The following is a 13,415-nucleotide window of genomic DNA, read 5'->3' on the forward strand; positions in this document are numbered from 1 at the left end:
ACGTGCTAAGGTACTTATGTAAGTTTGCAAGACAGATATTAATTAAGCAAGTATAATAATCAATCTTTGTTAGTACCTAACCCTAACAAACAACACTGGCGCGTTAAATTAGGATTACCTACATAACCGTAAACAGTGACACTAATACATCTCCCTCGCTAAACTTTAGGACAGAATCTAGCTTACAATCTTTTCTCTTGACGTGAAATAACTGTTCAAGTTTAATTTACTCGTAGAAAGGTAAACAGTTCAGATTATTATAGCTCATATTGAAATAACTGATTTATCTAAACCACTACTACACTCATCAAGCTATTATATTGTTCAAACTGTATAAGTCACAATCACAAAACATATACAGACAAACAAATACATTTGAAAACAATTATGTAATAATTGCGTATAAACACACAAAAGTACTCAACAATAATTCGAAACATGAAAGTCTTTATAATTTCATGAAACAACTTTGTGTTGAGTTAAGCGATATTTCCCCACAATGGCAAAATATTTATCTTTTATTGGGGAACAAGTTTCCACAAGTCTCGGTTACACCAATCGAGCCACTTTTATTAAAACCTTAGGACAGGCGGGTGCGTAGGGCTGCTATGATTTGGTTGGATTATTTGGGAAAACCAAATTATAACTTCCAAAGTTCTTAAAAACTTATTAGGAATACTGCTGAAACTGTGAGATACAATATGAATGGTAATATTCCTAAAGATTTAAATGTGCCCTATTTAAAACGATTTCTTTGATTAGGCTGAGCCAGAAATACAAAATTTTTCCGCGCGTGCTGTTTACTTTGGAGCTGAGCACAATTCCATTTATATTCAAAAATCACAAACAGTTCTCTCATCTCTTTCAATATCAAAAGGTAAATCTACAGTTGTGATAAAAGATTTCAAGCAATTTCAGTTAGGTACTTACTCAAAATGATGCACGCTGGGCAGTTTTTTCTGGACTCAATTTTTTAAGCAACCCTAGCAGCCTGCACAGGAGCTCGGGGACGCGAAGTAACGTGCACAGGAATATTTATTGTGTGAGCTCGCGTGTAATTTGCTTCCGATACACACTCAACGACGTGGAATTTTCCACGATTATTGTTTCTTGGGTTTATACGACAGCTACTAGACCAAGCATGATAAAAAAGGCAAACTATTTAAGCGCATATTTGTTTAATGAGGACTATGTCTTGCTAAAATCATGCTAAGAAGGTGTCATCCCAACTTATTACTCCAACTTTACGACGTGCTGCTAATACTTCCATTTTAAAATTTGCCTTCGAATTAGCTTCTTTGGCACGGTCCCACGGTTCATACTTTGTTTTTCTCCGCTGTACCTCAAAGGAGGGTTATTTTTCAATTTGGCCATAATAATCACGTGCCTGCTGAACAATTACCTTGGACCGTAAAGAGTAAACGTCATTTGTCGGCGGTAAAGCCGCCCGCCGCGATTAAACTGGCGTCCGCTAAGCCATGGACCCAGCCAGAACAGAACAGAATAGCCAGGACCCAAATGATGTGATGTGTATCATAAGCTATGCCAGGATATACGAACGAATACGAGGTTCTCAACGAATTTTAATCCTGGTCTGTCTGTCAAATCTTGCGTCAAATTCGAATTGTTCAAGTAGATACACTATCGTTGTATATTATTGCTCATTAACTGCCCTATTAGGGTATTATAGATATTTTACGTTACCACGCTTTTTTAAAAGCTAGTCGGATTTGTCACCCTCTTTCGATGACCAAAACAAACAAACAGATTGACCGTTCTACGTGAACTGTGTCTTTTGTGTAAAAAACGACTTATCCGGTTTACGATGGAATGAAATGGACGCCAAATTAAATCTGCCCGCGCAAATTTACATAAGGCCCGGAACCGAACCAGTGGGATCGGAACCCAGTGAAGGACTGGGCGCAATCAGTGCATCCTTTATCACGCTTTTAATTATCCATCTAAATTCTGCAATCGAAAACGAAGATTCCATTAAAATCCCCTTTTGTTATGGAAAATTGATGGAAATTAATCCTATTCCCATTGCTTTCATGGGATTTATGGAACGTTATTAACTTTTGACTAAATTGTTTCAAACCTAACATAGATATCCCTCATATCTTTTGCTTCGATGATACTAACTCAAGATTTATTCAAGAGTATCTTGAAGAGAAAAGAGCTTAATTTTAAAGAGCCACATTGAATGAAAGCGTGAACTTTGCTGACACAAAATTGATTAGAGATCTGAAGATAAAATAAGTACAAGGAGGGTGTAATGAAATAATAACATGAACTGTAAGATCCTTGCGAAGATAGCTCGTAGCTATACTAACCTCTGACCTTTAGATCCACTATCGGCGAGGGTAATAAAAAATTAGTAAACTCATCGTAAAAGCCACTGACAACAAAGATAGCGCGCCATAACTCTCGCTTCGACCATCATCCATGGTGATCGATACGCCATAACGTAATAACGGCCATGCCACACAGGCATACGTAGCTGGAGCAATCATGGCTTGGATGTATAGAAAAATACCTATAACCTAAGACCAAGGATTCTGTTTTCCTATTCATTATCATTTTACATGATTACCAAAAAAGCAACAATCTATGCTAATATTATAAATGCGAAAGTAACTCTGTCTGTCTGTCTGTCTTGTTTTCACGCCTAAACCACTGAACCGATTTTGATGAAAGGCTAGAGATAGAGTCCCGGGAAAGGACATAGGATAGTTTTTATCCCGGTTTTTGAAACAGAGACGCGCGCGATAAAGTTTTTCTGTAACAGATAAAATTCCACGCGGGCGAATCCGCTAAATACCTACAAATCAAATTAAAAACATATTGTTGTTTCCGCAGGAAACTTTTAATAATAACCTAACCATATAATAATTTAATCATTTAATGATACCCATATTCATAATAATAATTTAATGTTACCCATCGTCAGTAATCCAATCACGAGACGGTAAACTCGCAACGTAGCCTGGTAGAGATGGACTTTACAAAGCGTCCAGGTGAGTAACGTCCCCTAACTACACGTAAGGCAGTATAACATACTATTATCGTGTTTTATGGCGCCCCTCGATCCAGCAGTAAAGATATCGCCGTAATAATATTTGTTTACAACTCGCCGGCACCGAATTCACTTATTGATTCGCGGTGAAGTGTTCGCGAATAAATACATCAGCTCGCTGACCTGATAACTGTAACAAAATAAATACGCCGCCATGGTAACGATGGGGAGTTTAATGGCGTACGCGATATTCGCCCATATTTTATGGCAATTTCCCACTGATACTATTGATTTATATGGTAAATGGAGTTATATGATATCAGACGGAAGACTACATTTATCTTACTTTTTAACTACACAAGAAATTAGACCATTCGGACAAGGTTAAATTACGAGTATTACTTATTTCAAAATACTAAGTCACATAAATCTTCAGCAGCTTGCAACAGTTGCAGCGCGGCTTGATTTAAAGCCACAAAGCCTTTAACAGGGTATTTCAGAAGGCTGTTATGCTCGTAAAAGGCTGTAAACTAGTATTTTTCAGTTTCCTTGCGGCACATCGCGCCGACAGCCTGTCACGCGGCTAAAAGGGAGCGAGCTCCGGAACGCTGCAGGCCGTGTTTACTTTACTGCAGGGCGTATTGACATAAGCCGGCAGGCCCCGCCAAGCTTATTAATTTAGAACTCAGTTTTCGGAGAAAACCGTTTTCCAGGCAGCAAGTTCAGGCTTTCAGACTACGCGAAGGACGCATGTACTCGTATATGTAACATATTAAGCTGTAAGCTGGCATGACTCGTTTATTTAATTGTTTATTAAATATGCACTTTGTTTACCTATTGTAGGTGAATAAAGAGGCTTGCTAAGATAATGTGGAAATACTGATTTTCTTTTGTAAAGAGAAATACACCGTAACAAAACCATGATTAAGCTTTTTCAAACATATAAAGTAATCGTGAATTGTACCATACTTTATTTATTTAGATGTTTATACTGACTTACTACTCAGTAACATGTGAGTCTTACAGTAAGATTTAATATAGGTACTAGCGTGAAAGTGAGCCATCAACTTACAAATAAAGAGCAAATAAGTCGTAAAATGTTTACTTTAAAGCATAATAAAATACATAAATGAACTTTAAATACATTTTCTTCGCCACACGCTAGGAAAAATTCACGGTTACAGGACGACGAGCTACATAGTAATAAATAATATGATAAAATAGACATTTTATACTAGGACTAGCTGGCGCTACTGGTATAGTCCCAAACCAGGAGTTGTATAAGTTCTTTACAGGATTTTTAATTAAAGTTTTTTTACATTCAAGTAACACATTCATCTATAAAAGATCTGAAAATGCTTTTCATCCAACCAAATCTCAGTTCGTTACATAAAAATAATATACCAAGATTCCAAGCTACAGCATTAGGTAGGTATATAATAATTAACTTTAAAAAAAAACCGACTTCAAATGCGTGAACACAAAAAAAAAGTAAAAATTAAAAATATTGCGTATAAAAAAGTTCATCCCCAATTTTCCACCCTTGGGGGTGAAATATTTTCTTCAAATTCGCATGAAACCACCCTTTTGATAATACCTATTCAACAAAAAAATAATCGTTCAAATTGATTTATAATCGGCGGAGATATTGCGTATGAAAAAGTTCATCCCCAATTTTCCACCCTTGGGGGTTGTTTTTTCTATTATTAAATTTAAATGTGACCACCCTTGAGGTATTACCTATACGCCGAAAAAAGATTTGTTCAAATCGGTTCATAATTGGCGGAGTTATCGCGTAACAAACATAGAAAAAAAAAACATACGGGTCGAATTGAGAACCTCCTCCTTTTTTGAAGTCGGTTGAAAAGCGAATACATAAATTATTAAAAACCAGAAACAGATTATCATGTTGCCAAGAACTCTCGCTCAATAAATCAACATTTACTGCCAGCACGAGGCGACTATATTTCTCATTTTTGCTCTTTTTCTTCTTACATTGCGGAAAACGTATCGTCTACATACACCATTTTCTCACGAAGGCTATGAAAACTAATAATCTTCATGAATCTTACGCACACATACTCGTACATCAAGAATAACGTTGTCTGCATTTACTTAACAAAAAATCACAAAAACTAAACAATAATATTTAAGCTATTTTTATTGACCGTCACGCGTCATGACGCGGTGTCTTTTAGATTTGAAAAAAATAATTGTTAATTCTGACACTTGGTTTTAAAATCACATCATTGTCCTTCAAATAATGTATGCGTAAGTGTGACACTTGATAGGCACTTTGCTCTTTGGTGATTACATAATGTCAGTAAGTATACATATTTCCACGAAAACTTCTGAAACCCAAACTCCGAGATGGTCAATTCGCATGACATTGACCCGTGGCCCGAATGCATATTTATGCCAGTGCAACAATGTTCGGCGGCACCGCCCTTGGCAATAATGCAATGCGCTGAAGCACGACCGCATTTGCATGGAACTTTGCATTACATGGCTCCAAATATTGGACGGTATTGAAGTGGCAGATGCTGATAGATTCCATTTATCCCAAGGTCTCATTGGGATTACGAGTAAGATAAATACGCCTAATTATAATGAAATTAGTCCCATGGTACGCAGTTCTACTCCCAATGGACGTCACGAAGACTTGTTCAGATTGATCTATCACAGCAGAGTATTGATGAATGACGACATAATTTCAGAATACTGAAAATAGGGTATTCGATTATATTAAGACAATGTTTCCTACGATTTTGAGCGGATTCATAGAATTTCTGTTTTTTTTTTATGCATAACAAGGCAGGTATTTGACCACAATCGCACCTGATGTTAAGTGGGATGCAGTCTAGGATGGTACATATCTGCCCTGTAAGTGCCTATTCATTCTCGCCTTGAAGAGGCCCGGATTATAGTTTTCGGAAAAGACAGCAGCAGGCAACGAATTCCAGTCCCTAGCTGTTCACATTATAAAAGAGTCATCGAAACGCTTAGTCACGGTAATACGTGGCTTAGTGCGAGCTGGTGGAATGTCACAATATAGGGATGGTACGCTAATCTGCGTCTGGTTCCCCGATGATGGAAGGGGGCTGGTGGAGGTTTCTAGCAATATTCTGTTAATCAATTAGGGCACTAATAATTTTAGAAATACATAGCATAAGTAGTTGATACAATTGAAAACATAAGTCATACAAAATAAAGTATCGTCTATTTGGATTCACATTTGGTCAACAAAGAGGTTCAGTAACCTAACCGTTCAAACTAACCTAAGGGGTGGCATCGGTCAATCAATATCGACGTCCGAAAGGCCTGCCTGTACTCAAGCGGCCATAAAAGAGACAAAGACCTGCGGGTTCGTTCCCCAAGACAAACTGGGTGAAACGTACCACGCCCCGAACCGAATTATCTCGACGACTCCCAGACCCCTTCCCGAAACGAAAGTGAACCTGACATTTGGCACATGCCATTGACATTGGGTGTAACATTTGGCGGGTTGCCAAGGGCGACTAACACCATAGCACCGCGAGGTCGCTGCCTCCGCTGAAAACTTTCTTCGGCACGCGAAAATACCCCTTATGCCGAACCAGCAGCAAACAGTAACGTCGCAAAGCCGTAAAGCGTGGAATCCACAATAAAAGAAGTTACGGCTTAGTAGGCTACTTTTTAATGGGCCCTGTCGACATGTGGGGTTTACGTCCCCATTAGAAGTTTAAGACACTGGCTGACCTAATCGGACGTTTGATAGCAAACATAGAAGGTTCTTAGGGGCACTATTCTTGTAAACAACGCTTTGAAAGCTACACTGACTCCATAAACAGACATAACATTTTACTATAAGCAAATAAAGTCTCGCGATCAGTCGTTTGTTATCTGAGTAACCCAAGGCTGTTCATCCTCATTTAGTTTTTGCTTGCTCCGCTGGAAAAGTTGTACATTTCGTTTTCGTGTTCGTATATTTTTCTTGATTACGCTTGTAATATGTTACAGCGGAGCTACAGTTGGCTGGTGGTAGAGTTAATGATGAGACAGCAATCATTACGACCCGAGGATTTATGCACTCGCTTAGTTTAGAATAATTTTTAAATAAGTTATAGAAGATAAAACGGTTTACATGTAATGCAGTGTCTTTCATTACGACAAAGGGACATTGACTTGCTGTAGTCAGAACGCAATGCAGTATCAATAGATTGTCAACCTGACGCGGCGATCTTCGTAGCGTCACTACGTCAAACGTCTCACAGACGCCAATAATGTTTATGTCACTATAAATAAGCATTTAAGACATACGCTAACTCCTGAATTTATCGATGTTCGAAATATACATAGAATAGGAATGAGAGCAGCTAGCAACCATGTATAAACGTGTGCGAAATTGGAAAAATATTGTACATACCTGAAAATAATCCTTTGTTCTCTGAATAATGATTAACTTACCTGAAACAAAAAGAATTGGGATTTAGATAAATAAAACATACAATCACAAAGATAAATAATATAAAAAAATATACAAAAGGTTGTCCCTCTTGTTCATTTCATCAATTTACTGAACAGAGACGATACTATGTTATATGAGACTATTAACATTTATGATTAAATCGGTTTAGTTTAGACACTTGAGTACCACGACTTTCAGCCCAATTTCCCAGATGTACTTGAACTATACAAGCATCCATCTTTAAACTAAGACCGTGCTTGCCACAGGTGTTCTCTGTTCACGAACACGAACGAACCTTTGTCCAAGGCTTGGGAGAGGGAGAGTCTGTCTCTTTCTATTTGCTTGTTCTAGCATGAGCGAGAGAGAGAGGGGACAGAGCTGATAAATCGTGATCGCTACGCCGTGTAGACCACTCAATACATAACAACAAATGGATAGTATCAAAAATTCATCAGTCCGCCTCGAGCACAAGTGCTGGAGTGCATTTGACATTAACATGGGACACTTGGCAGCCCGCCAGGAGTCGCCGCGAGCCGTCCCGCTGTCTCTAATAGCCTTAACCCTCACTCGGAGGTTTTCTTCCTTTCTTTCTGCTAATCTTTGCCAAGTGTTGTTCAACACATTCGGCGCTCCCGTTCGAGCCATTAAGTTAAGTTAAAGTTTGGCCTTGGCCTTGGTTCAGCTGCGGCCCTGGTTAAATAAATAAATCCATTACATTATTTCTGAAAGAGGGACTTTTAGTGCATTTTGACAAATAATTTTAAGAGCAAACCGAGTAGGTAAAATAATAGAAATGGCTTGGCTTGTCAAGAAAATAGCCAAATAAATGTTGTACCCTAGGAAATAAATAAATATCTAGTACTAGCATACATTTCCAAATAGTAGTTTATGTGGAAGAGACGGTACGCGCGTGAACCGACGGTTAGAGTGTAAATCTCTCGACTCAGGAGGGTTCGTTTCTAAATTCTAAGTATGTCCCACAGTTCAGTCAGTCAGTCATCACTTTGTGTAAGTGTTCCCACTTTGGTTGGATCATTGTAAGCTTGAATTAACCCGCTTTGGAAAGTACTTTAAGCCATTCGATCCGACTTATTCACATTAGACGACAATGGTTATTGAAAGCACTACATACTTTAAAGAGACCACGTAACATTATTTTTTGTTACATCGGATATACGTTTGTAGGAATATCTTAGTGAAAAGTATTTAACAAGAACATCGTTACATTTACATATAAATATCGATTCCAGCAAAGCCAAGATTTCGTGAGGTTTGGTAACGGGGTGAGTGCACTTGACATTACTGGCGAGCTTGGCCTCGCGCCAAGCCGGCCAAACCAATAGCAACGGCAATATAAATGCAGAAGTTTGTACGACTGTTGCTCGGCTACGTCGAGGCAGCTGATCGAGGAGGAAAGTTCAGTCGATACAACAATTTGGTTAACTACCTATGTCGATAAGAAATAGGTAAGGTAAAGTAATATAATGGTCGAGACGTAGAAAACTATCATAATTATGTCAAGATAACGACATTTTTTATGACAACAAGTAACCTGTGGTCTATGATATTTTTATAATGTGACAATATAATGTGTAATTTGATGTCTATTTTGGTGTGATTCATTCTTTACAAGTCTAGGTCACATATCTAAATATGTGAGACGCGATTATGTATTTATTTCGGTACACCAACAATACCAACATGCATGTAATAAGCTGTCTATAAACGGGCAATATCAGGTCCCGAACTTCAGGGACGTCGTCTGACGAGCTATTAAAATTCTTTCAGTTCCAGCGGTCACGACCGAAACGCACGATAAATCTTTGAAACTGCTCATCATACAACAAATTAAACTAACGTTCCCCAAGGCTAACTAGATCTTTACTGGTTGGATTATATTGATGTTTGTAAACTCTGATGCTTCAGGAATTACACTTGTGGGAACAAGACGGGGATTATCCCTTAACCCTTTATACAACACACATCTTCCCTCGTATCGAGCCGCCCCGTGACCGGCGACTTGGCCGCGTGCCAAGTCTGCAACCGCGGGCAAACGGAACCATCCACCGTAGAAGGGCGACACTTCTGCTGTTTTCGTCTAAATGGTAAACATTACCTGACTTGACTTTTGTTTTTCTTTGGGTCATATTTCTTTGGAGCATTTTCTTAGGATGGTGACCAATCATATCAAGGTAGGGTAAGGGTATCAAGACCCCAATACTCTACTAAATATAGTTTAGTTTGCGAGTTTTCACATACTTCTTCCTATTTTTGTAATAATGAAGAAATAGACTGATACTGACAGTTTAATGTTTATTGCCAACGATATCGAAAGAAACTAGACAAACAATTCATCCGAAAGCACTTACTGTGCTCCAGTTCACAAATAAATCCAATAAACGGTAACGCAATTTTAAAGAATTCACGAAACGTTTAAGAAACAATGAGGCACGTATCTAAAAGAAACCTAACATGATTCAGAGGATATTGGAGCATTGGATCGGAGTAATTTGAAGCACGTTTACACAGGCAGGTCACACGATGAAGACGGAGTGCTTTAATAAGCCAGCGCCTTTCTCCAATATCCAAGCTAAGCCTCGCAATTCTTGCTTGGTTTCCCGCTAAGGAACCAAGCGAAATTTCATAAAAGAGTTCCTAAAGTAAATTATATCGGAAAACCTTAACCTAATGGCAAAAGATCATTTTTCATCATTCTGGCCTTTATCAAAAGTTGGCCTTTCGGTCTTATGGTGCGATATAAAGAAAAACTTTAATCTTGTGAAAAGTTACATTCGTTCATTGTAGTACCAGCATGCCTAAACATACCTAAGATTTAATTTAAAAGTTGAATGACGATAAATAAAAATATCCAGTTCACCCACCCCCAAGGAAGAGGATTTATACGACCAAAATTACTTATTTAGGTCTCAGCTCAGACGAGACACGTTGTAATACCTAATAGAAAATTGCCACACTAGAAACTCCGCCCTAATGAAATGACAATAAAACTCAAATTCAGTTTCAGTGATCACATTCCTTAAACAACTTTGTCCAAAAAGTTGAAAATAAGATATAACAATAGATGTAACTCATGGATAAGGAGCTAGAACAGTATTCTGTCAACCAAATATTATAAATGCCAAACTATATAGAACGTTAAAAGCGGCTTAGTGCCACAGTCGGCATAAATTATAGCCTATATTATGTTAATGTAGGTTACAAACAATAACACTGTAAAGTGTCAACAAAATCCGTTCAGTAGTTTTTGCGTGAAAGAGTAACAAACATACAGATTGCAGACATCCAAACTTTCGCATTTATAATATTAGTAGGATTAAGAATTACAGCTTGAGGACGAATTGAACATGAAAAATTCATACTTGATTACAAGATTAGCACACTCAAGCCTAAAATCTTAATTCAGAAACCGGGCCTTAATCTGTGCTTAAGTGCTTCTTAATGCAAAAGATTGAACAGCCGCACTAAGTAAAGAGCACCGATATTCTTGAAGCTCGTACAGTGTAAATGTATTACATCCTGCATAATGAATAGGGCAGATTAATAGTCGTATGTTGCCAAAGTGGCATCCATGAATCCATATTAACGCTAGTATAAAAGTTTGCATGAACAACGCTGAAGAATTTAATATCACTCTTACGTCCATTGTCAATTATGTGGAAGCTGGTGCCATAGTGAAAAATTATTACAGAGAGTATTTTTAATAAATGAACGCAATAAAGATGTATTTTGTATCTTTTCGTAAAGCTGTTTCAAAATTTATTTATATGTTTATACAAATTTTGAAATGATAGCTTTTAATTAGTAATTTAGTTTAGTAACTGTGTGTTTGTCACATGCAATAGGAGGAGCTTAGCGCAAGATATACACCAGGTTGAAGGCGGACAAAATTATGTAAATACATGACAAGATGACAACTCAACTTTTCAGTATCTGTGTTTTGTATGAGTACCTAACCTACTTAGTCGGCCGTTTGGTGTAGTGGTTCGAAACGGTAGTTCCGGAGGTTGCGGGTTCGATTCCCGCACAGTACAAACGTGTGTGCATGAATATATTTTTTGTATTGGATTGGGTGTTTTCTATGTATAATATGTATGTATTTAAAAAAAAAGTATTTAAGTATGTTTATATCTGTTATACCTAGTACAAGCTTTGCTTAGTTTGGGACTAGAAGCGTAGTGTAAAATGTCCAAGGATATTTATTTATTTATTTATTTACTTAGCACCCTAAACCTACTATCCTTATTTATGTTATGCGAAGACGCTGGATGAAGGATAAACAACATGAAACATTCTTAAGTCGCGAACTGAAACGCGAGCACGGTTGGAGTCTTCAATTTGCTGTATTGTTTTACGTTTGATTGTATTTTTATCAAAATACACAGCATTTCGTATTTCTGAAGATTTCTATTTGTAGACGGCTAAAATCACTCGAGTGGCAATATTGTTGTAGAGAAAAAGTTAAGGTTCTTTCAATCGTGAACAGGAAAATGTGAAGTGAAATCCGAGGAGCTGCGACATATCAGACACAAATGCGTATCGTCTTTTAGAAGTGGATATTATTGAGCTGCAATCTTTGTTTGATTGAACACACAGCGGTGGATTTGCTCGACGAAACGATGTGTTGTTTTTCACGAACATGATATAGCGGGAGTAGCTGGGAGTTGATAACCGGGCGATATTAACGAGTGTTTACCTCGCACCGTCCGGTAATAGAAAAATAATCCGCGATAGAGGGAGATAGCGGCGATAAGGATAACCGATGACGGTCCGGGTGATAGTTCATGCAAGCGAGATTATGATGGAACTTAGATTGGAAAGGGAAAAGCTCCGTAATTACTCGTTTCCTTTCCATAAATCACTTCGCGGCCGCGCGTTTGGAAAGTTTGCGTGAATTAAATCGGGATTCGAGTGGGTCGGTATTTTCTTAATGCTAATAAGGTAACTCACCTTTTTATCTATTTACATAAGAGTTAATCATTTGCCAACACGAAAAGCCAAAAAGTATACCTATTTTATGAACCTACACACACATACAACTGCAAGCTATGTATTCACTAACAATTTTCAAACAAGATGAGAAACAGTCTCTTGACAAATATGTCACCCCAGTTAAGTCTATTTTCATAAAAAATATGGTCGAAGATGGTATTAATATTAAAAGCATGCTTAATATTAAAATGATGCATTGACGTGCATCAGCGATCGCGCTGTCTGACGCATGAATGAAATGTCAATGACTGATTGAGCTGGCAGATCCGGACCTGCCACCGTACATTTCTCTAAACCTCATAAATCGTGAAAAGAATAATTCAAAATGTCCTCGACTATCCTACTATTTATCCTCATCCAGTGTGGGACAGTTAACTCAAAACTAGTCGCAAACTAGTCCATGTGGAAAGCGACGATATAAGTTGCACTTGCAGCGGGAGTACCTACGAGGCGGACTCGACCCCGCATCCAATACTGCACCTGCCGAAGATTTGTGGCCGCCTATTTCACGGGCGAACAAAAGTGCAATATTACCGGGAACGCCTCTGTCCCGGGGGATCGATGGATCCCTGGATGCCCATTCCAGCAGTCTATATTACTAATGGCGGGTTCGAATGCAGCACTGTATACTAGATGTCTGCCCACAGAACATCGATTGTACGAGAGTTTCGAAGAAAAATGCAAGAGACATTGATATAATTTTAAGAGCATTTAAATAGCGAAAATGCCATAGATTTTCTATAGGAAAAATATTCATTGATTTCAAAGCTACTAAAATCGAGTAAAAATGGACCAATAATAATGGCATTTAAATAGCGAAAATGCCATAGATTTTCTATAGGAAAATATTCATTGATTTCAAAGCTACTAAAATCGAGTAAAAATGGACCAATCTGGAAGAAGTTACGGACCTACTAACTTGTCTATTACACCTGAAAAATC

This window comes from Ostrinia furnacalis, unplaced genomic scaffold, assembly GCF_004193835.3.
Source record: "Ostrinia furnacalis isolate ACB-3 unplaced genomic scaffold, ASM419383v2 OfSCF7182, whole genome shotgun sequence".
In the NCBI taxonomy this organism is placed as follows: Eukaryota; Metazoa; Arthropoda; class Insecta; order Lepidoptera; family Crambidae; genus Ostrinia; species Ostrinia furnacalis.